The following is a 22,792-nucleotide window of genomic DNA, read 5'->3' as shown; positions in this document are numbered from 1 at the left end:
ACACTAGTCATTTGTATATTACCCTAAAGGTAATGGACAAGATGAGGCATCTAATAAAAACCTGTTGACTATCTTACACAAAACAGTAAACAAATCTGGGAAGGATTGACATCTGTAGCTCAATCCTGCATTATGGGCTTACAGAACGGGTATCAAAACACCTACTGGGGCTACACCTTTTTCTTTGGTGTATGGGTTCAAAGCAATATTACCTATTGAAGTAAAAATACCATCTCTAAGAGTTTCTTTGGAAGGTCTTGTTACTGATGAAGACTATAGGATATCTAGATTGCAAGAACTCAAATTGCTGGATGAACGTCAGTAAGTGGCGTTTGATTATCTCAGAGTGTATCAAAAGAGAATGTCCAGAGGATATAACAAGAAGGTTCGACAAAGAGAATTTCAGGTTGGTGACCTAATTCTGAGAGAAAATCCTAAAAATCAACAATTTCAAGACAACAAAGGGAAGTTTGAACCCAACTGGCTGGGTCCCTACATCGTTATGCTAGTATTTGGCTCTGGTGATTGTCAGCTCTCAACATCGGAAGGAGAACAACTTTGTGAACCGATTAACACCATCCATTTGAAGAAAAAGTCTTGAAAAAAATTTTAAAAAATCATAAAAAAGTCTTGAAAAAATTTTTTAAAAATCATAAAAAGTCCTGATAAAAAAAAAAGAAGCCCTGGTGAAAACCTGGTAAAAAGGCATCTTCGTAAAAAAAAAAAATCTCTGCCAAGTAGGTGAAAACCTGGCAAAAAGGAACCTCTTGTACTTAACGCTCCATCTATCAACGCAACGTTGACATTTCTTGCTTTCATGCATCTTTATTATCGCCTGTACATATATTTAAGTCACTTTTGTGACATTCTAGTTCGTTGGAACCCTCATGGCTTGAAACTAATTAATGTCCTATTCTTAGGTTAATCGACAAAGCAATTTACATGTCCTAAGTAGTATCAACAAAGTCATCTTTTTGTCAGTGAAACCTGGTCATCCACTCCGAGTCAATTACCTGTCTCCTAACTACCGAAGAGTTTTTATAACTGAGTACACAAGCAAAACAACAAAATTGAAAACAATCACTAAACAGTTTGAGCTATGAATGAAAATTTACTTTGTATGTTGTCTTTTATATTGATTTTTTATTAGTATCCCTCTGAGTAACTCAAGGAAGTCTATCTTGACTAACATGAGCAAGGATTGGGGGGCATAATATTTACTTTGTTTTCTGCTTGTAGGAGTGATTCCGATGATTTGGAAACATCTAATAAGTTGGGTGTCTGTGATAAGAGCCTTCACATCAAGATGAAATTGCCACACATACCTTGACTTTGCTTATTTGTATGCTACAGGGAGGTTCCCATCATTTCTTTGTCTATTTTGAGGGAATTCCTTTATCATGCAATCTGGGTCCCTGCAAAATCTGTCCAAGGATGTGAATGAAAAAAGGGTCATTGCTAACAAGATAATTAATATTGCACATAAAAAGAAAGGAACTCTAATCTGCCTGTTATGTTTGTTATGCTCAGTGATGAAACTTAAGCATTTTAAATCCAGTGACTAGGTTTAGGTTACATTTTATTTTGCATCTCATTTTGCATTTCATTCTGTATTTTGTGAATTTAGAGTGATTTCGGTATGGTAATAATCTCTTTATCTTCTGAATGAGAGTTGGATGCATCATCATTTCTTAGCTAAGTGGTCTCTTTTTCATCATTTCTCTGATTGAGTACTTGTGCATTGAGATGTTAGTTGCATACATAAGCATCTTATATAGATTCATACATTTCATTATCACTCATTTGCATTCATCTTATTGCATAAATAGAAAGAAAAAAATATATATTTGCTTTACTCATTACTCATTTTCATCATTTATTTCCATATGAAAAGAAACAAAAACAAACATTCATATTCATTTGCATTACATACAGTCATGCTAAATAAAAAATGCATGCATATAGAATAAAGCATATAGAAGACATCTCATAATTGATCGACACAAGTACCATGAAGTCCAATCAGATCTTGTATATATATAATCATCAAGTCTGAGGGTACAAAATAGTTTCAACTGACATATACAAATTCCCATCAGAGCAAGAACTGTAAGGGCTACAAAAAATGGGTGTGTACAAAAAATCTCTGAACTACAAAAAGAATATCTAGCTCTCGGCCTCTCCCTCATCACCTAGTGGAGGAGGTGGAGCCTGCTAACCGAGATCCTGATGAGGTGCTTGCACTCCTTCGGACCATGCCATGTACTGTGAGTAGGGTACAACCTGCTACACTATAGGAACAACTAAGTTGTAAGCTGCAACATAATAAATCTCCCAACTGGTCTGGTGCAAAACCTCCTACTAAAGAGCATCTTACTCTGTCCTCATCATCGCGACCTGATGATCGCACTCTTCTCTGAGCTCCACAAGCTGATGATCTCGCTCAACCCTAAGCTTTGTTAGATGTCGGTCTTGCTCCACCAGCTAAGTCTGTGCCACTATCAGCTGTGACTACAAACCCACTAGGCGTGCTCTCATCGACCACGCTACATCGGCCCCCTGCTCTCTCGCAGGCTCTCCACCCCCATATCCTCCACCATCTCCACCTCTAGCTCCACCCTGCTCCTCCCATCTCTATCTCACCTGTCTCAGAGCTACTCTATCCTCCTCACCTCCACCCTCAGGCACCCTCACTCCACTTAGTCTCACACCCACTGCCCCAAGGGATCCACCCTATCCCCTCTACTGCCTACCTCTAGCTAGAAAGTTGTTGCTTCTTGCACCAAGATCATCACCTGCCTGCCTCAAAGCCTCAGCTCTCTATCCCTATCTATGTCCCTGTCACTGACCTTGCACAGGGGCATCATCCTCTATCTCCTCTATGCAAGGTACCTGCTCAACTGGATCTATAAATCTATGGAATGGATGTTGCTAGAACCAATCCCTATACTATGGCAATACCCCCACATCTACAATGTCATCCATATAGTCCCACCTAAGTCACTGTAACTGAGTCAACTCCTGCATACTCAAGGCATAAGATAGTCTCAGTGCCCATCCTTGCCTCTCCTCATCTACATAATGTGTGTATACAGTGTACTCCTGTGAGATCCCCTGAGGTCTACCATACTGCCTCATCACTTGAAAAACAACAAATCGCTTAACTACTATCTGTGAACTACCGATGAGTGGGCGAGCCATGAACAAATCCTTGCGAACAACCCTCCAGTCATCCCATGACTCTAGACCTCTATACGGTCTCCATGTCACGACTATCAAATCATCCAGTTGTCATCTCCAAAAATTTGTCTTTCCCAGATGGGGTTGAGTAACATATCCTGAATATCTATATACAATGGGCTGACCAGGATCTTTGCCATCGTCCTGCAAACTCGGAGGTGCTCCTAGGCCCATACCTGTAATATCAAAACTCCTGCAACCATACTCTTCCCCTCCCTAAAGATGATCTCATGCATCTTGCAATACATATGTGCTAATAAATAAGAGCCCCAGCCTAACCTCTGAGGGGTCTCAATAAGTCTCTCCAACATCCTGCCCCATCCACACAAAAAATGTTGTTGTCCCCTGTCCGGCATCAAAAAGCAACCGATAAAACTTGCCAAGATGCAAGCCAGTGGAAAGTCCTCACTGTACCTAGTCATCATCACATCCCAATTGATAGAACGTGTCAAAATGTCAGGATCTCTGAAAACATGTCTAACAGTGAGTAACCTAGGAAGTTGTGTTGCATCATAATCAACATTCCCTCCAGCAAAAGGGTTACAAAGAATCCTATAAACATCCTTGAGAGTGATGGTCATCTCCCTGAATGGAAAATGGAATGTGTTATGCTCATAATGGAATCTCTCTACAAGCATAGTCAGCATTCTATGATTCACATGGATATTAGGTAAATCAAGAAGGTGGGTCAATCCACACAAATCAATATATGCCTGGTCAACCTCTAACAACTAAAACACTAATGTCATTGTCAGTGGATAGACACATCTAAAAAGAACATGAGGCAATCGAACCTACAAAAATCAAACAAACAACCATCAGGAAAAATTTCAAATTAGTTTATAAGAGAAGAAAAACATCATGTAAATTCAACTACATCAACCGCAAAATCAAAATTTCAAGTTTGCACCTTCAAAAATGCTCACTATTTTTCAAACAACAAAACACAATAGAGGCAACAATTCGTATGAATCAAAAATAGGTCTAGTATGACAAAAGACTATCCTTAGGATGACAAAAGTGGCTTTTTTGAATGTTCTCGTACGATACAAGGGTAGGCCTAGAATGACAAAACTGGTGGTCTAAAGCAAAAAAATAGACTTCATCAGTTTGTCGTATGAGACAGGATCCTGTCTCGCATGACAAAATGAGAAAACCCAACTTCAACATGCCAAAAATTGAAAAATTGAACCAAAAAAATTAAAAGTTGGAATTAATAACAGGCTTAAGATAGATCACTTACAACTAGCGCATAATTCTGAGGTCGAATATGTCATCTTTGGTGCTAAAATTGATGTATATGAGTGGGAAGCACCATTTTTCTTCACAAAAGGCTTTTTGAATTTTAAAACTTGGAGGGTTAAAATGATTTGAAAATGACACTTTTACCCCATATATAGCCAAAACCCTAATTTTTCAACTTGCTCCGATGGACATGAAAATTGTACCCTTAGCTAATTTTCCCATTCTGATTCCATTTTTGGGATCGAAATCAAAATACGAGATCATTTTCCTAGTCAATTTCACAATTTGGACCACTTAGCGCTTTTTCATCAAAAGCTCATTCTTTCTTCAAATTGTGCCCAATTTCTCATGAATCAATGCTAAATCTCAATTTCTCATCAATCAACGCCGAATTTTCAAATATTCCTCTAAATCATTTATGCTCAAATTATTATCATCGCCAAAAATTGCCTATAATAATGTACCCTTGCTATCTTTCGATTTCACACCCGAGGGGGCATACTGATGACCTCATGACCTCATGACCTCACATCTTCAAAGTCGGGAAAAATTTCAAATCTTTAACAAGAGTCGAGCAAAAATCTTTTTCAACTAGAGAAAATCAAATTCTTATTCCCATATACTGTACTCACTAACAATCCTAATTCTTTCATGACACCATAAGGCATTACATTTGCAGCTGCACCAGAATCTATCATACAGTTTTTAATTAACCGGTTATTTACTAATAAAGTAACATAGAAAGGATCAACCTATGAGATTTCTTATGTAATAGTTGTTCCAACATATACCTCTAGGGTTCTTAGCTCCTAATCCTTTTCATCCTTAGTTGAACTAGAAGGTAAAGTCATGTTACTGTCAGATATCTTAGAAAAAAAAGATAGAGAAGCTTATCTATCATCCTTTATTTTTAATAATTCTATCAATGGGATAGTGACCTTCATTTGGGTAAGAACTTGAGTCATATCAAATGTGGAATTATTAATCAACTCATTATTAGTCTTAACTTTCTCTATCTTAGGCTGACTTGCCTTCTTCATTGTGGCAGTTCCTTGTATATCACTAGTAGCTTTATCATCCATAGTTTTAGCTGCATCCTTTAATTTGTCATTCCCCTTTTGACTATCTTGGGGCAAGGTAGCTTTACTTTCTTCTTTCTTCTGAGATATCTCTTTTATAAACATTGAACTAGGTTCACCTTGATCCCCATCCTTCTTAGTACTTCTCAAATTATAGTTGTGCTTGGCTTTGGCTATGGCAATGTTAGTCTCACTTCTTCATCACTGGGTCTTCTGAGATGAACTTCTTCATCTTCAATTGCTACCACATTCAAAGTGGGATGCCAATCAAGTGACAACTATCCTTGGTAAGACCTCTTACTATTCAGCACATCACATTCACTAAGTTCACTTTGTAATGACTCATCATCACTTTCTATGATAGTTTCAAACATATTTATATCAGGCTCAACCTCTTGTCTCATGGATTCTTCAAGGGCTTGAGCTACAACACAATGATGAGGAGAATGTGGTCCATCACAAGCCATGCACCAAGGAGTATTCTCCATGTTATGAACATTTCCTCCTTTTAAAGGATTTGGGGTATCCTGGTTCTGAGTATTCTTTGACTTCTCATTTTGAGGCTTGCCATCCTTCCAAGTAGTGTTGTAAGGCATGTCGTGCAACCTAGGAGGCCTATCTTTCCAATTGTAATGAGGCTTATCATTTTTACTCACCTTGGTAGTAAGATCCTTTATAGAAGTCACTAATTTCTCTACTTTGTCTTCTTCTTTAGCAACTTTATTAGGTTGCTATTTTGATTCTTGCCATAGTCTACCATCAGTTCTTCTCCCTATTTTCCCACATGCTTTTCTATTGCTCTCTACATTGATGGCAATTCTAAATGCATCTCTCAAACTATGTGGATTTTTATCCCTCAGAATATAAGCCATTTTGGAATCAAAGGAATTGTAATAAGTATTGAGGCACATATTATCATCTAACCTCATTACCTGGTATAGCCTATGCATTGCTTTTTGAAATCTGGCATTAAAATCTGTGACAATTTCATTGTCAGACTTTCTGATATTGTTGAACTCATTGAGCATGAAGCTCACATTAGTCTTGTCACCATATTGTTTCTGAAAGCAATTTTTACAATCTACCCAAGATCTAATGCTATTCACAGGGAGACCTCTGTACCAGTCCCTTGCATCATCTACTAAAGACTATACAAACAATTTCATGATGACATCTTCATCTACAATTTCATAATCATTGATCAAGTCACCAAAAGATTTTAAGTTCTCTTCTACACTAATTGCATTATTCCCAGCAAATTTGTGAAGTCTATCCCTCAATTCCGTAGGAACATGGTTAGAATACCCTGAGATTCCATCAAAAAAGAGTTGCCTATAAAGTTCTAGATTAATAGGTCTTCTCTGGAATTGGTTAGCAACAAAGTTATTTCCCATGTTCTTTCTTACATTGGGGCTTTAAGTAAAAGAGATCTTGTTACCTTGGTTAGTAACAGGGGCTTGATTTGTTGTGGCAGTGCTAATAGGCAAGGTTGGCTGAATTTTAACTAGGGGGAGTGAAGCTTGCTGAGGAACATGTTTATTTAGGTATACTGAGGGAAACATGATAGGAGGAGCCTTCAGATAGCTAATCTTTCTCTTAACTTCTTGGTTGGCTTCTTCTAATTCAGCTTTCTCTAACTCCATTTGCAAATCTTCTTTCTCTTTCCTCATCCTTTCCATCTCTCTTTCATGTGCAGATAGCATATGAGAGATTTCTATTGTAGTCTTATATCCAGATCCATCTTGCATGCATTTCTGCTTTAATTTGTTAGCATTATTTCTAACAGGTTGTGGGTCACTAAGGACTTCCCTATTTGGTTGCACTACTGACTTATATGCAGGTTTGGTCTTGGGAACTAAGATTTCTCTAATCACTAGACCTTTATCCTCACTCTTGGCCTTTTCTTGGGTAAATAGCTCAAGGTCAGCAATTTGTCTTAGAAGCCTATCTCTCTCCGTCAATTTTTCTTTTACCTCTCTCTCTTTATCTACTTCCTTTTGTGTTCTTAAGGAAATTAAATGATGGACTCTTCTATTCAGGACTTCAATTTCTTGGGATACCTTATCATCATTAGGGAAGATTTCTTTAGAGTCTGACATATTGACTTGGTCAATATCAATTAAATGGATGTTTCCATCAATTGTCCTAGGTATAGAATCTCTCTTAATGTTTGAACTACTTTTATCTTTCCTAGAAAAACTAGCATGGGAGATCCCCTAATTTGAAACTTAGACATCTTCAATATTGCCAAACAAACTAGAATGGAAACCTAAAATATCATGCTCAGATTCGCAGAAAGAAGAATTTGAATTTGCATAGACGGGTCTCTCAGATGACTTACCCGTATTGATGCTCTTCTGTAGCCAAGCAGCATTAGACAGTTCATGTACAACTGATCTTTTTTGGCCTCTTTGTGACTATTCAGGTAGTCCCTCTTGCAATGTCTTATGAGGATGCTTCTTCATGGAGGACCTAGTGTTCCTGCCTCTCTGCATTATGCTTGTTTTCTTAAAAGACTTTCACTTATTTAAAAAGGACTGGTTATACTTATCAGAGTCACCACCCACAAAGACTATGGGAAATAAGAAAACAAGCTTTAGACAAAAACAAACTTGCCAATTTTTTAAAAACAAAAATCAAGAAGATTTTCAAAGAGACAGATAACACAAATCAAAGATCAGGCAATTTTCCACAACATAAATATCTAAACAGCTTCTAAACTAATTCAGGCACCAATCTGCAACATAGATACACACTATGACTCTCCCTAGCAGAGTCACCACTTTTGTTAGTCTCAAATTCTTATTTCCCTCTTATCCCCTGTAAGAAAATGAATAACTATGTCTGCATATGAAGAGATCAAGGAAAAAGGAACCTTAGAGTAATATATAACAAGGTTTTGAGAACCTTCTACACTTTGAACTTATCCAAAGTTCAGGTGGGTATACCTTCTGTGAATATATTCACACTTTAAAACTAAGATCCATAGTAAACTAGTGCTAAAAAACCTATGGACTTCATCACCTAAATGAAACTGAAACACTAAAGGAAAAACCTACGTTCATTTTCAGTATTGATCTTCAAGAAAAGATAGAAAGAGATCCTACAATCTAATACCAGTGCCTTATCTGGGCTACAGAGTCACCTAAATCAAACAATAATTCTCAAAATGGAACACTCATTTACATCTCATCATTTTGGCTTTTATGAATTCCATACATGCCTAACATATATATAGATCCTCTCCCATTCAACTAAAACAATTCATTAGATTCATACCTACAAACAATAGACTTGCTAATAGAAGTATTTCATGCACATTTAATCCCTCTCCTGAAGAGAAAAGCCAGAAATAACATCTACAAGATTGCCTTACAATCCATGTTCATTCAAACAACCCTAGATTATCCAAATGAAACCAGCAAACTAAAGAATGCACATCAGAAGACAAAGGAATTTTAGGCCTAAAACTTTGATCTGTATATTCATATTCATTCCTAAAAATATTACATAACTTAGAGCAATATCCTTAAAACAAGAAAAAGGTCCTAAATATATTTTGCCAGAGTTTCTTTACAAAATTCTTCTGATCCCTTTTACACTAGTCCTGGTATCCATTTATAACATTATGGATACATACAAGCTTCGGACATTCCTAAAAAAGTTTGTTACAAACCGTAATACTCTCCAAGAAATAGTTACAAGTCTTTTTCAATATCAACGGCTTCTTTCATTTGTTGTTCTACTGCAACCTTTTCTATCTACTCTGGAGTATCTACTTGTTGTCCGATATATTTATCCTTCCACTCCTGGAACATGTCATCACTTGGCCAAGCAAAGCTGATAATCTTCTATTTCATTCCTTCTAGCCTTTTCTAAGTGACCCTTAACTGCCCAATTTTTGTTTCTATGAAACCATAATGTGATTTCACTTTTTCAATCTCTTCAATTATTTGGACAAACAAGTATGTGTCATCAGTGTTAATGATTTCATTAACCCTTTGGGACAATTTGTGGTCCAGCTCTTCTAGCCATACCTTCTCCTCTTTTAACTGAATTGGACCGACAAAACCACCTAGAAACAATTAATATTTGTGATCTGAATATTCTTTTCTATACAGTTGGGCTTTTCTTTTTATACCTGCCCTTTCCTCTGAGAGCATATTCATTTCTTTTATAAACTCACTAGTGGACCTAAGATTGTCATTTTCCTCTGCATCTGCATGGGATGAGCACATAAGCTCTAACTCCTTACCTCTAGGCATCCAATTATTAAGGATTGGTTCCAAGGTGGTTTCATCCTCTCTTAATTCAATCAGGATATTCAGGATCCTTTTCATAGAAATGTGTACAATAGAGGCCTTGACCAAATCAGCAAACTTCAAAATTGTGGCTTTTATCTTTTCTTCATACTTGCTTGCAAACGAGACTTGAGCTTGTTTCAGCTTTTCCAACTCATGTTGGACAGTTTCTGCTGACTGGAAACTAGAAGGCATAGGAGAAGGGGGATATTCTATAATGGGACTGGTAGGTAGAGGTCTTGCTGGAGAGGAGACTATCAAGAGAGTAGAGGATTCACCTGGATGGTACTGACCTGCCAATTGACTCTAAAGTCTAGCAATAATATTGTCTCTATTGGCTAATCTTTCTTTGGCCTCATTGTAAGCCTTTAAGATGGTTTCCAATTTCAATTGGAGATTAGCCTTTTCTTTTGCCTCCTTTTCTGCTACTGCTACACTGAACTTTGCAGTCTCCAAGACTGTGCTTGTAGCCTCCACCACCCCTATATCTTGGACTCTTTTTACAATCATGCCTCTAGGAGGCTAGAATCTGATACACCTTTACTCCTTTTATTCTCATCTTTCTTTAGTGACCACATGACTAGAGTAGCATTATCCTTGTTGAAGGTCACTCCTTCCATGGGTTCTGTTTCCCTCCTAACTGCTTCAAGGACCAGAGCATCAGCTATATCCCATTCAAGGAGGATTAAAACACCAGCTTTAGACACCACCTCTCTTCCCTTCTTAGGAGTAATAGTTTTAAATTCTTCAATCATTTCTTGCTTTACCTCTTCTTCCACCTGAGTTACATCTCTATGAGGTTGTTCACTCTTCCTTTTCTCACATCTGGCTTTGAATTGTTCTATATTTTACTTCCACACAAATTGCATGAAAACCCCTATTGTAACAAAATTATTGTTAGCCAGGAATTTCTCACTGGCTTGCTTAATAGTAAGGTTTAACTCTTGGCCTTTTAGCTCACCATCAGTCAAGTTCATTTCAGCACTAGGTGGCTCTTTTAGCATCCCCTCTTGGGTCTCCTCATATGTTTAGGCAATCTCCTCGAGACTTGCTAACTATAGCAACTGTTCAGCCACCGCCTGCTCATCTCCTATGTGGATAGGGGATTGAGATGGAGAATACAAAGGCTCATTGGTTTGCACTTCCTTTCCTACCCTTTTCCTTTTAGGGGAGTCTTGGATGTCAATGACATCCTCAATTGCTCTTTTCCCTCTTGAAGTGGAAGGCTTGCCTTTCACTAGCATCATCACACTGTACTTTGATTTCCTATGCATCACATAATCACCAGGTGGGATAGCCTTGGCAAAGGCAGGCTTAGCTAGGACCAATTTAACCTTGTCAGGATCATTTTGCATTATAGCCTCCTTTTTTTCTTTCAAGGTTTGCATGAGGTCTTCAAAATAAAGAGCCAAGAATTTGCTTTTCTCCTCAAAGGGATTGAAACTATAGGGTCATAACTGCTATCAAATTGATGAATGAAATCAAGAGCCCTCTTATATGTAACCCACTTCTCTTTCCTCAGTTATTTCTCATCCAAACTGAATTCATTTCTAATTAAATCTTCAGGGAACTGAAATTGGTGAGGCCTACCTTTACACACTGCCCTCTTTCTAAACATGCTGTTGAAAAAATCCTTAGGGTCTGCACATCTTGAAACTCCAGTTGACAACCTATATGGCTTAAAGAATTCTTAAAAATATTTCTAGACACCTTGAGTGATTACAAAATGATGGGCAAGAGTAATGGTTAGGAAAATGGTCCCTTTACCCCTATTTGTCAGTTCTGCCTCTTGTACACCTCCAATCTACCTCAAGACTTCTGCAATCCCTATCTTCAATGGGACCTAATAGGGCAATAGATAGGGAGTACCTCTAAAACCATACACTCTGAAAATGGTAGAAATAGGGTACAAATACATATCTCCCCAATTGTGAACAATTTTAATACCCTCAGCAAACTCTTTAGGCCTGAGGAATTCCAAGAGAGCCTTAGGAATCCTAGGGTTCTCTGTGCATAAAAGAAATCTAATCTTAGATGCAAAGCATCTATCAAACTTTAAAAATCTAGCATCCTCCCTATCCCAGGATAAAACAATGCTCCAAAGTTGAACAAGCATCTCTTCCTTATCTTTTACCTTAACCAAATCCATTTCCTTTGCAAAATAGTCAACACCTTTGAACAAAAACATATGCACTAAAAGGGAATACCATCCAAACGGCCTGTCCACCTTACCATTTTTTATCCCTACTAGCCCTGCATGAATTGTATCAGTAAGGTATGACTTATAATCAAATGTTATTGCCAAAGAGGGGTTTAGAATTTGCGCAATCATCAGGATTTAATGGGTTGGCATGTTTTTCTCAACATCTTCTCCAAAAATCTGACATAGTGCCCAATACATACCCTTAGCTCTTAGAGTAAACAGATTCAGGGAGAAAGTTTCCATTGTACTGGGGCCTACAACTGTTAACCCTCCTATCTTAACAAAGAACTCTTTCAATGGGCCACTCCTAAGATGATCCCTTTGAGTATTAGAGACCTGGGCTAATGACTCAAAATCAATAGGCTTGAACAAATTTGAAGCTTCACTAAGCTTAAATACATTTCTAAATTCATCATCATTTATTTCAATCAGGGCTGATCCCTTCACATTCCTAATACATCTAGCTAAAGGGTCATAATTTTGTGCAATTAGGGTCAACAAATCTACATCCATGAATACACCAGGGATCACAAGCTTCCCCACATCTAATTCTCATATGCTATTTAAAGGGGCAAGGGAATGTCTCTGACCAAAAACTACTTTGAACAATCCTAAACCTAACATCCCTATTTCTAGATCCCTTAACCAATTACCTTTATCATATAAGCCATCCCCAATTCTAAGATGAGGCTTCTTTGGTACTAATTCTTTCACTTTATCCCTGACATTGGTTGACATAGTTAACTGTTTGAAAAAATAATCACAAATGTTCCTATCCTGGTAATTCACTTTTCCTATCAACTCCCTTCTTGATGCCATCTTTATAATGCAACTATATCAATTGATATTTGCACATACCTCTAATGAAACAATTCACATAGCAATCACTGATTTCAAACCAGAATTAGCAAGAAAAATCACAAAAAACCTGATATTCGCTTGAAGAAAACTGCTCTGCACAAATTTCTCTACAACAGACTCGTTGAAATGATGCCAACATTCAAGTTGATGCGAACTCTAATATGGCAAGTTGGCATTGAATGTTAGAAATTAATCCTGCATGCTTTGACCATCACCTCATAATTGAATTCATAAATCAAATTCAAAAACGGGCTTTAGTGGATCATAAATCCTCTAAGTATTTCCTCTGTTTCATTGTTTCGCTATTTCGCAGTCCTTAAACCCTCCACACCTTTCTTTCATGAAACAACGACAACCGTTGGATCATGGGAACTTGGGCTTCTTTTACTCCATCCGGTCTTCCTGTGTTAGTGACGGGCCCCACCTACTTTTTGCTATTTTGCAGGCCTTAAACCTTCTGCAATTTTCTTTCGTGAAGCAACAATGACCATTAGATCATAATCTACCTGCCCAGTCTTTATCTCAAACAATGACCATCAGTCTTATTAACTAACCACGCACCACCTTAACAACTAACAGTTTTCGCCACTTTGCGAAGGTTAAACCGCAGGCATCTTCGGGGTGCAAAACAATGCAAGCTATTAGATCAGCCACTAGATGAACACCTTTTAACATGCTTTAGACCTTTCAAGTGGGCCCTTTCACTCGGAGACCACTTGCTTTACCTCGTCACCAATTAACAAATGCCACGTGGCAGTTGGTCATTTGTTCACGAAGTTCCATTGGGTTCTGTAGCTAGGAAATCGGAAATCATCAAAGCAAATATCAATATTAAGCTAGCTCAATCACAAAAGCTCAAATGCAATGATCAATCCTAACACACTCAATAAAGACATGAAAACAAAACATTCAAGATTTGAAAATTAAGCAAACCAAGTGCAGATTTGAATGTCTCCTTCATGTGGCTCCATTGTCCTTCTTTCTTCTTCAAATAGCTTTGTTGTGGATCTCACCTACTAGTGCAGGATCATGATATGAAAGCAAGTAGACAAGATGATTGCTCAAGAATACTCGAACCGTGATTGATTCGACAAAGTGATTATTAGATCCAAAAATGCGATCAATTGGGGGCCTTGATTGAAGAAAATCATCCAATTTATAGATAAATTGGAGAAAAGACAAGATTAGCATGAAAATGATTCCAATGGAAATTCAAATCAAGAATAGCAAAATTATGACATGTGTATGACAAATTGCTATTCAAGGATTTATGACAAGAATTTGAAATAGAAATAGACATTTAGGAATTTAGGAGAAATTAGAAAATTAGGTTAGAAATGATGACTTGGAAATTAGGAAATTGATGAAAAATAGGCAAATTAATTAATAATTTCTCATTCATTAATTAATTTACAAAAATAGGAGGAATTAATTAGCCAATTAAATAAATATTTAATTGTGACAAGAAGACTTAGGATAAATAAATAAATTATTTAACCTAAAGGGGAGAATGACAATCAAGATTAAATGAATAAATCATAAAACCTTAGAAGATGAATTAGAAATGCAAGGACAACAATTAGGTCTTGATGTAAGATTGATTTGATGTCAATTCGATCATGATTTTGAATTGATAGATGATTTTATTGATAAACAATTGAAATTGGTTGACAAATTGACCAATATTGATAAAGAGACCAAATTGATATGCGCCAATTGACATGATTGAAGAGGACAAGGATCGATGACGAATCGATCATAAAACGATGAGATTGACAAGGACGAGGATCAATGACAAATCGATCTCAAAATGACAAGATTGATAAGAGGACAAAACCCTAATTCAAAAGTGATAAAAATGAGGAATACACAAGAAGGACTCGATGCTCGCAAATGATAAAGACCAAGTACACAACATAGAAGAAATGTTAACACGACGCAAAAAACCTAAAATAAGGCAATGCGCCAATGTTAAAGTATGACTCCGCAAGCGTTGACCATTTTTAGGTGTCTACATTTTGCCCCTCTTTGAGACAATGCAATTTTAACCATTGTTTCAAAGAACAATAATGAAAATGCCCCAGACAATGACAATGACATATGCATGCCCCCTCGAGGAATTGGCCGAAAACATCCAAGAAAGAGGCCAATTGATCGATAAGAATGATAGAACATGATAGGAACAAACAGACTGACAATCGGAGACCAGATGCACGAAGGACAAACAATTGAAGACACAAAAGACCACGACCAATATGAGATGGAGAGAGTGCATGTCCATCTATGCACTGACAAAGATCTATAAATGAGGCAAAGAGAGTGAAATTTTCTCATTTGCACTAGCCCAAGAAGAGGATTTGTTGCTCTGGAAAAGGACACTTGCAGAGAGATGGTGAACATTCCAAGGGCAGATCACCTCGGAGAACGTGTATGCACATTCAAACGATTGAACAATGTGGGAGCAGCGGTATGTATCTCAAAAACCCATATTGTCAATTTTATGAATTTGACTTGCTTGCGGGACATTGCGGGGCCCACAGGGGATGCAGAAAGGGACTCCTGCGCTTGTGTAGGGTGAATCTTGCACTTGTGTAGGGTCTTCTGTGCTTTTGTAGGGGGACATAGGCACAGGTTATGATACATAGGTGCAGAAGTGCATTGGCAACCCTAATTTTGGTCAAAACAACATGCAAATGATCCGAAAAGGGGGGATAAGGGTAGGATAGGTTAGAATAGCTTAAAAACAACCTGATTTGTGGATGAAATGAGGAAATGCAACCCATAGGAGAAAACCCTAAAACTGACAAAATGTGCCCCAATTGTGATGCAGAGTCGACAGTATCCATTGATCACACGGGAGAACCGACCTGACTGCTTCATGTTACGACATAGACTCAGGAGCACAGATAGAGATACATTAGTAGGACTTGGGATATACTATGTCACATTCATGCCTGAGATTAGGGCAAACACAGGACTGCTTACCGCATTGGCAGAGCGATGGCATTCGGAGACCTCCTCTTTCCATCTGGCGACTGGAGAGGCGACTGTGACACTGCAGGATGTATGGCGTATCCTCCACATTCTGATTCATGGAGAGATGGTAGAGTATGACCCAATGATAGGGAGAGACACATTGTGCAGATTATTTGAGTGCGATGCAGATGATCTAGACATCATAGAGAGGGAGATCGGCTGGGAGACCATGGCATCAGAGTATGATCGACGATATGTGGTAATAGCACTGGTGATAGCATGTCTACTAGCAGGGGATAGATGAGGACATGGATTCCCTATTGGATGGGGAGGAGTGCTGGAGCGAATGCCGATAGAGGGGACAGTCTACACATGGGGACCATGTGTACTGGCTATGCTATATTTTAAGCTGCATCAGATAGCATATCAGGGAGTGCAGACGTTGAGCTGTGGAGTCACATTGTTACAGGTATGGGCATTTGAGCACATAGCCATATGTCGATCGATTACAGAGAGATAGGTAGTACCACATTGACCATATGTGTATTGCTATGGGGGAGCACTGAGACAGGGTCCTTTTGGATACATATTGTATTGGCGACATGAGCTAGACAGACTGAGAGAGTTTACATGGAGACCATATCGTGATTGCCCCAGATGGTCAGATGACAGTGATGAGCTTCCATATTGTAGATAGGAGAGATACTTGATTGGGCAACCAGTGAATTGCCAGAGAGTGATTGAGATGTACCTACCAGAGAGAGTTAGACGACAATTTGGAGAGAGGCAGGATGTACCCAGGAGAACTGCACACTTTGCCCGATCTCATAGAGAGATGAGTCAGTGGGGGAGTATGATTCAGCCACACATAGCATATGCTGACTCCACACAGCTACAGCAGAGATAGTGGGATTGGAGATTAGATGTGGAGGATGCTGGGATGACAGAGGAGTATGCTCAGAGATGGTTTGCATGATGGAGGCCAGTGCCATTGACCGATCCTGACATTCCAGTACCGAGGAGACAGGAGGACTTCTCACTCGTAGGAGAGGAGGAGGGAGATGAGGATGAGGAGGATGAGGATGGGGATGAGGATGAAGGGGATGATGAGGATGGAGATGAGGAGGGGGATGACGATGATGAGCCAGATTCAGGCGATCAGGAGGCATTGCAGGATATATCCATAGAGCTAGAGACAGCTAGCATAGAGGAGATGGAGATGTGCAGGGCTACCATAGCGAGTCAACATGATCATATTACGACATTAGAGAGACAAAATGATCAATTCAGAGCGGAGATAGCCTGACTCATAGCGGCTCAAGATACAATGATAGCGCAGGCACAGCGAGAAGAATAGAGAGTCACTGAGTATATTGGGTCGTTTAGGGACACCAATGCATGGGAGATGGCACAGATGTTGGTAGAGACCGGAGAGGAGATACGCCATTGGAGGACACTATATGAGACTACAGTCCCACCAGAGCAGAGAGTAGCTTCATATCGGGCACGATTGAGGATAAAGAGCAGAGCACGCTCTCGGAGGTCATTGAGCAGCATGGGGGTGAGTGGACCTATGAGACCACCACAGCCCGGACCAGGAGGGACATCATCCATGAGACATGGTAGGGATGAGGAGGACAGAGGGAGCACCCAGTGACAGAGGCACGTGCTCCTTATGATGGACAGATGTAGTTTGACATTTTGTAGTCAGCCTACGGGCCATACTTAGGATAGACAGTCCAATTTTGTACTCTGATATTATTGTGACATATTATATGATATGCATTGATATGATGGAATGCAATGTGTTATGACATATGTGATTTTCCATGTATGGATGACTTATGCACTGTTGATGTATTATTGTGGAACATGTATGGATATATTTTTTTTATGTGTTTTTGATGCATTTATAATATGAAATGGATAAAATGCTTGAAATGATGCTTGATGTAATGCAAATGCACTAACCAAGTGGATGCAAGATGCAACATATGTGTGTGGGGAAATTGGAGCACTAGACCAAACTGACTATCCGAACTGACAGAAGAAATGTTAGTAAGAAGAAAATGAGATAGAGGATAGTTAGAGATAAAGAAAAACTTGCTTTCAGTAATGCACTTTGTAGGTGAGAACCTTTATTCAATGTAGCAAAATGGATGCTTAGCATCATGGAATTGAAGGCCAAAGCTAAAATGTAACCCTTTTTTGCAAAAGACAGACACATCATAGAAAAACAGCAATCACAACAAAAAAGAAAGGGACCATGAACCATCCCAGTCACTCTAAATCACTCAGTGACATCATCGAGCAACATAGGAACATGATCGAAGCCAAAAATAAATCAGTAAAAAGATAAGATGCACAAATTCCAACAAATCAAACAAACATCTTGATCTTCATTGTCAAAAGTTGAAAGTGTTGATAGGACGATCATGTTGTCTGGTTTCAGGACATGCGGTACCCCATCTAAGATAGGACACAGTCTGGTTTCGAGTATACCACACCCTGTATAAGACCCATGATAGTAGTGACAAGGACAAATGATAATGTTGATGCTGATGTTCGATTGATAAGACAATGTTGATAAGTTTGAATGTCTGGTTTGAGTGAAAAGTTCATCTGTTAACGCGTGATTTCATTAAAGCACAATGTTGGATTGCGTGTCATTGGAGGGATGCTCAGTGATCTGTCTTATGCACAGAGGGGTTATATTTTGTTTTGCTTTTCGAGATTTCACAAATTTTTTATTTTTTTTATCATTTTTTTTCAGGATCATATTTGATTATTTTTGGATTTTTTCAGGACATTTTTTGATTTTTTACGGATTATTTCAGGACATTTTTCAATTTTTTTTTTGAATTATTTTAGGACATTTTTTCAATTTTTTAGAGATTTTTTCAGGACATTTTTCAATTTTTATGATTATTTCAGGACATTTTTCAATTTTTATGATTTTTTTCAGGACATTTTTCAATTTTTATGATTTTTTCAGGACATTTTTCAATTTTTATGATTTTTTCAGGACATTTTTTCAATTTTTATGATTTTTGCCCCCAGTGTCTAGCAAGGCAAGGAATATGATAGGTGAATAAATAGGCTTTCTGAAATGATGGTGGATAGAGGGAAGACAAAGGCCTTTGATTATGGAGACAACGCAGATGCAATTTTCAAGGGCTGTTACGTGATGGGACAAGAGACTGGATATGACAATGTAAATCAGTGACATGGCATGAGGGACATGTCAAGAGGCTTTTGAAACTATGTTTTGCATTTCACGTCCTTATGTCAGATCAAGATCAAGGAATGAAAAAGAGTGTATGGATAGTGATAAGATATGGATAGGATAAGCAAGACCAAGAATGGATAAGGGACATGGACTGAAGGTTGGCGTTGGCTAAGGGATAGTGGCAGAAAGTTGCAATAAGCTAGGGAATATGGATGAAAGGTTATAATAAGCAAATGGATAAAGACCAAAAGCTATGATGGACTAAAAGTTGCAAATAAGATGCATGATGCTCATGAAGATCCTCAACCTTGTCAAGATCAAAGGTGGAAAAGGGGAAATGGACATGAAGGATGATAGGATATGAAGGATAATGATAGGGGTTCAATAGGATAATGGAACAATGAAGGACAAAAGGATATGATAGGATAAAACCAGCCCCCAAGTATGGTGTGCAAGAAGTTCATAGATTACGCATGACACCTGTTTGCCAAGTTTTCATCACGGTACTTGCCCAAGGTGCCTGTTTTCTAGGTTTTCACCAGTGGACGAATTATTTTTGCTTTATGTTTTTTTCTTTTGTCTTTTTTTTTCACTTTTTTTTTTTTGTATTTTGACTTTTTGATTTTTTTTTATTTTTTGACTTTTTCAATAGAAGATGGACACATGATAGGGGATGGAAGAAGGACTCAAGCGTCTTTTTTTTTTTTTCTGGATAGTAGCCTTGAAAAAAATGGACCATGACCTTTAAAAGTATGCACAAAGACATTGGTAGGATAAGGACATGGAAAATGAGATGAAACTAAGGCAAGGATTTATGCAAAGGATTGGACCAGAGGGATGGAAGGATGGAAAATATGCATTGGATAATGGATAGGGTATTGGAAGAACTATGCTTCAGTGGATGGAAATGTTGGCAAGATCGACATTAGCACACACCTTGAGGGGTGATGGACTGAAGGAGGAAAAATGGATCTCAGATTGTGAGATTTGGATGGAGGAAAGGCTATGGATTTCGGGACATAAGGGCCCAAAACGGATGAAGAAGGTGATGGAGGAACAAATTTGAGAGGGTTGGATGGAGGAATAGCAACTTTAGATGCCAAGTTGGATGTTTCTTTAGGCTTTTGTGCTTCAAGGAGCCGCTTAGAGATCCACATGGTTTTTGATTTTTCATGCTTTTGTGATTCCTTGGAGTGCATTGCTTGCACAAGGGATTTAGGAACCCATATATATTTTGAATTTCCTTTATTTTTCTCAGTGGGCCTTTGTGGCCTTTTAGATATTTCTTTTTCTTTATAGATCATATTGTTCTTTGTTTTGACATGTCGATTATATTGGACATGTTGATCCTTGAATACATGTGGATTTCTAGACTTATGGCGTTTATACTTGGCATTCAAATTGAATGGAGGGGGAAAGGAATGCATGGATGGATATGAATGAAATGGAGTTCTTTTGGATGGATGGAATTTACTCAAGGATGTGTGCCTTTTTTGACCTTTCATAGAGGAGGAAGGGATATAAGGACCTAAGATGGATGGAAAGTATGATGGGGAAGGTGTATGTTTGGATTTTGAAGTGATGTTGGATTTAGTAGGGGTACCCACGTCTTGAGGAATTTCACTAAGGCCATGACCCTTAATATTTTCTTTAACATGAAGGGATTCTTGCTTATGAAGATCTACTCCTTTGCCTTTATGAATATCTTGACTTGTAGGATACTCTTTTCTTTGGGAAGAAGACGCGAGTCCAGTATGAGGTGGATATGATATGAGAGAAATAATGAGATCTTGAAGTGGATCAGATTGCACCAAAGTGGAAGAACCCATTATGCATGTTGAGGGTTCATGAACATCTTGCACTGACCCATTAGAATCATGAAGAGGATTAGGATCATGAGGGTGATTAGGATCATGTAGTGGACATGGTTCAATGATAGGCTCTTCAAGAGATGGAATGGAAGAAATAATGGGATCATCAAAAGAAATGCGATCTTGGAGTGTATATGGAGCATTAAGACAAGGAGATGGAGGAACAAAAGGATCTTGTGGAGGATTTAAAGGAATAATTTGATCTTGACAAGGAGGAAGATCATTGGAATCCTCTTTAAAGGTGCTTTGCTCTTGACTTTCAATGGGATCATCGGAAAGGATGGAAGAGATATCTTGATCTTTCTTAGGAAGTGGAATTTCAATGGGATTTGAAAGGATATTGTGTTCTTGGAATGGAAGGGGATCATTTGGGATTGGATGAACTGGGATATCTTGATCTTTCCCGAGGAATGGAGTGTCAATAGGACTTTGGATAGGATGGACAAGAATAGGGGAATCATCATGAGTGTCTGGGAACATGGGGTCCTGGTCAACAATTGGATGGGATGATAAGGTTTCAAGATCTCGATCTTGATCTGTTTTAAGACACATTTCTTCATGCTCTAAATTATCCTCTTGACATGGGGTTAGACTTTGGATATGCATGGGGGATTCTAACAAGGGATCAATGGTTTGGCATGAAGGAAATGCACATTGAACATTTGTGAAGGATTTTGGCAAGGAATCAATGCTTGAACATGAGGAAGAGGGACTTTGAATGGGGTCCTCCAAAACAGGTAATGGCAATAAAGTGCATGGTGGCATTGGGTCTAGTATTTTTGAAACATGACAAGGATGTGCATCATGAATTGGATTATCGTGGCAATCAATTATGGATAGCCCTTGGATAATTTCATCCTTGGGTGTATTGTTTGATGAGGACAATATAGAAGGTTCTTGTGAAACTTCTAAAGGTGTAGGGATAGATGCCACTAGAGAGTCCATTTGCTTGTGGCGGGATGAGGCATTGCTAGACATAGTTGTATTATCTTGATCTTCCTCAAAGAACTCACTTGGTAGGTTCCTTAAGAGCCTTACAATAAAGCCACCTTTATTTCGAGGTTTTGACATAGTTGTATCTGGAATTTGAACTTGTTTGGCAAGGAGTTGGTTCTGATCTGATGTCATGTTTTGATATTGGACTTGGTTCAATTGTTCTAACATGTTTGAAACCTGGGTTGGTGTGTGCTGCAACCTTTGTTTTTGAATGTTTGGTTGTGATTGTTGACATTGATATTCCACCATTGGTTGAACCATTTGTGGACATTGTATAGTTGAAATTGGACCATTGGTTGTATTGGTTGTATATGTTGAACAATTGGTTGAACCATTGGTTGTATTGGTTGAAAATCTGATTGATAGTAAACACCTTCTTGTTCTTGTTGTGGAGGCACGTAATGTTGAAATTGATGTTGTCTCTTTTCTTGAAACTGTTTCATCATCTCTATTTGGGAGAGGAGAGCTGGTATGTCTGATCGTTCAAGAAGAGATCTTACATCAATTGGCTCAATATGTGGATTTTGACCTGGCAATTTTTGAAACATTTTGGACATTTGTGATCTATTCTTCGCAATGTTTTTCACTTTTTGTTCCAATATCTCATTTTCTTGAGCTAGCTTCTCCTCTAGTTTTTGTATTTGGAGACTTGTTTCATCATAAAAAGTTTGATCAATGTTGCTTTGTTGTTGGGTTGGATATAATTGTGATTGCATTGTCGGTTGATATGTCAAACTTTGTTGCATCATTGGTGCTTGGAACCTTGTTTCAATAGACAAGTCACTATGCAA

The sequence above is a fragment of the Cryptomeria japonica genome, chromosome 11 (genome assembly GCF_030272615.1).
Source record: "Cryptomeria japonica chromosome 11, Sugi_1.0, whole genome shotgun sequence".
NCBI lineage: Eukaryota > Viridiplantae > Streptophyta > Pinopsida > Cupressales > Cupressaceae > Cryptomeria > Cryptomeria japonica.
Note: the sequence above shows the minus strand (reverse complement) of the source record.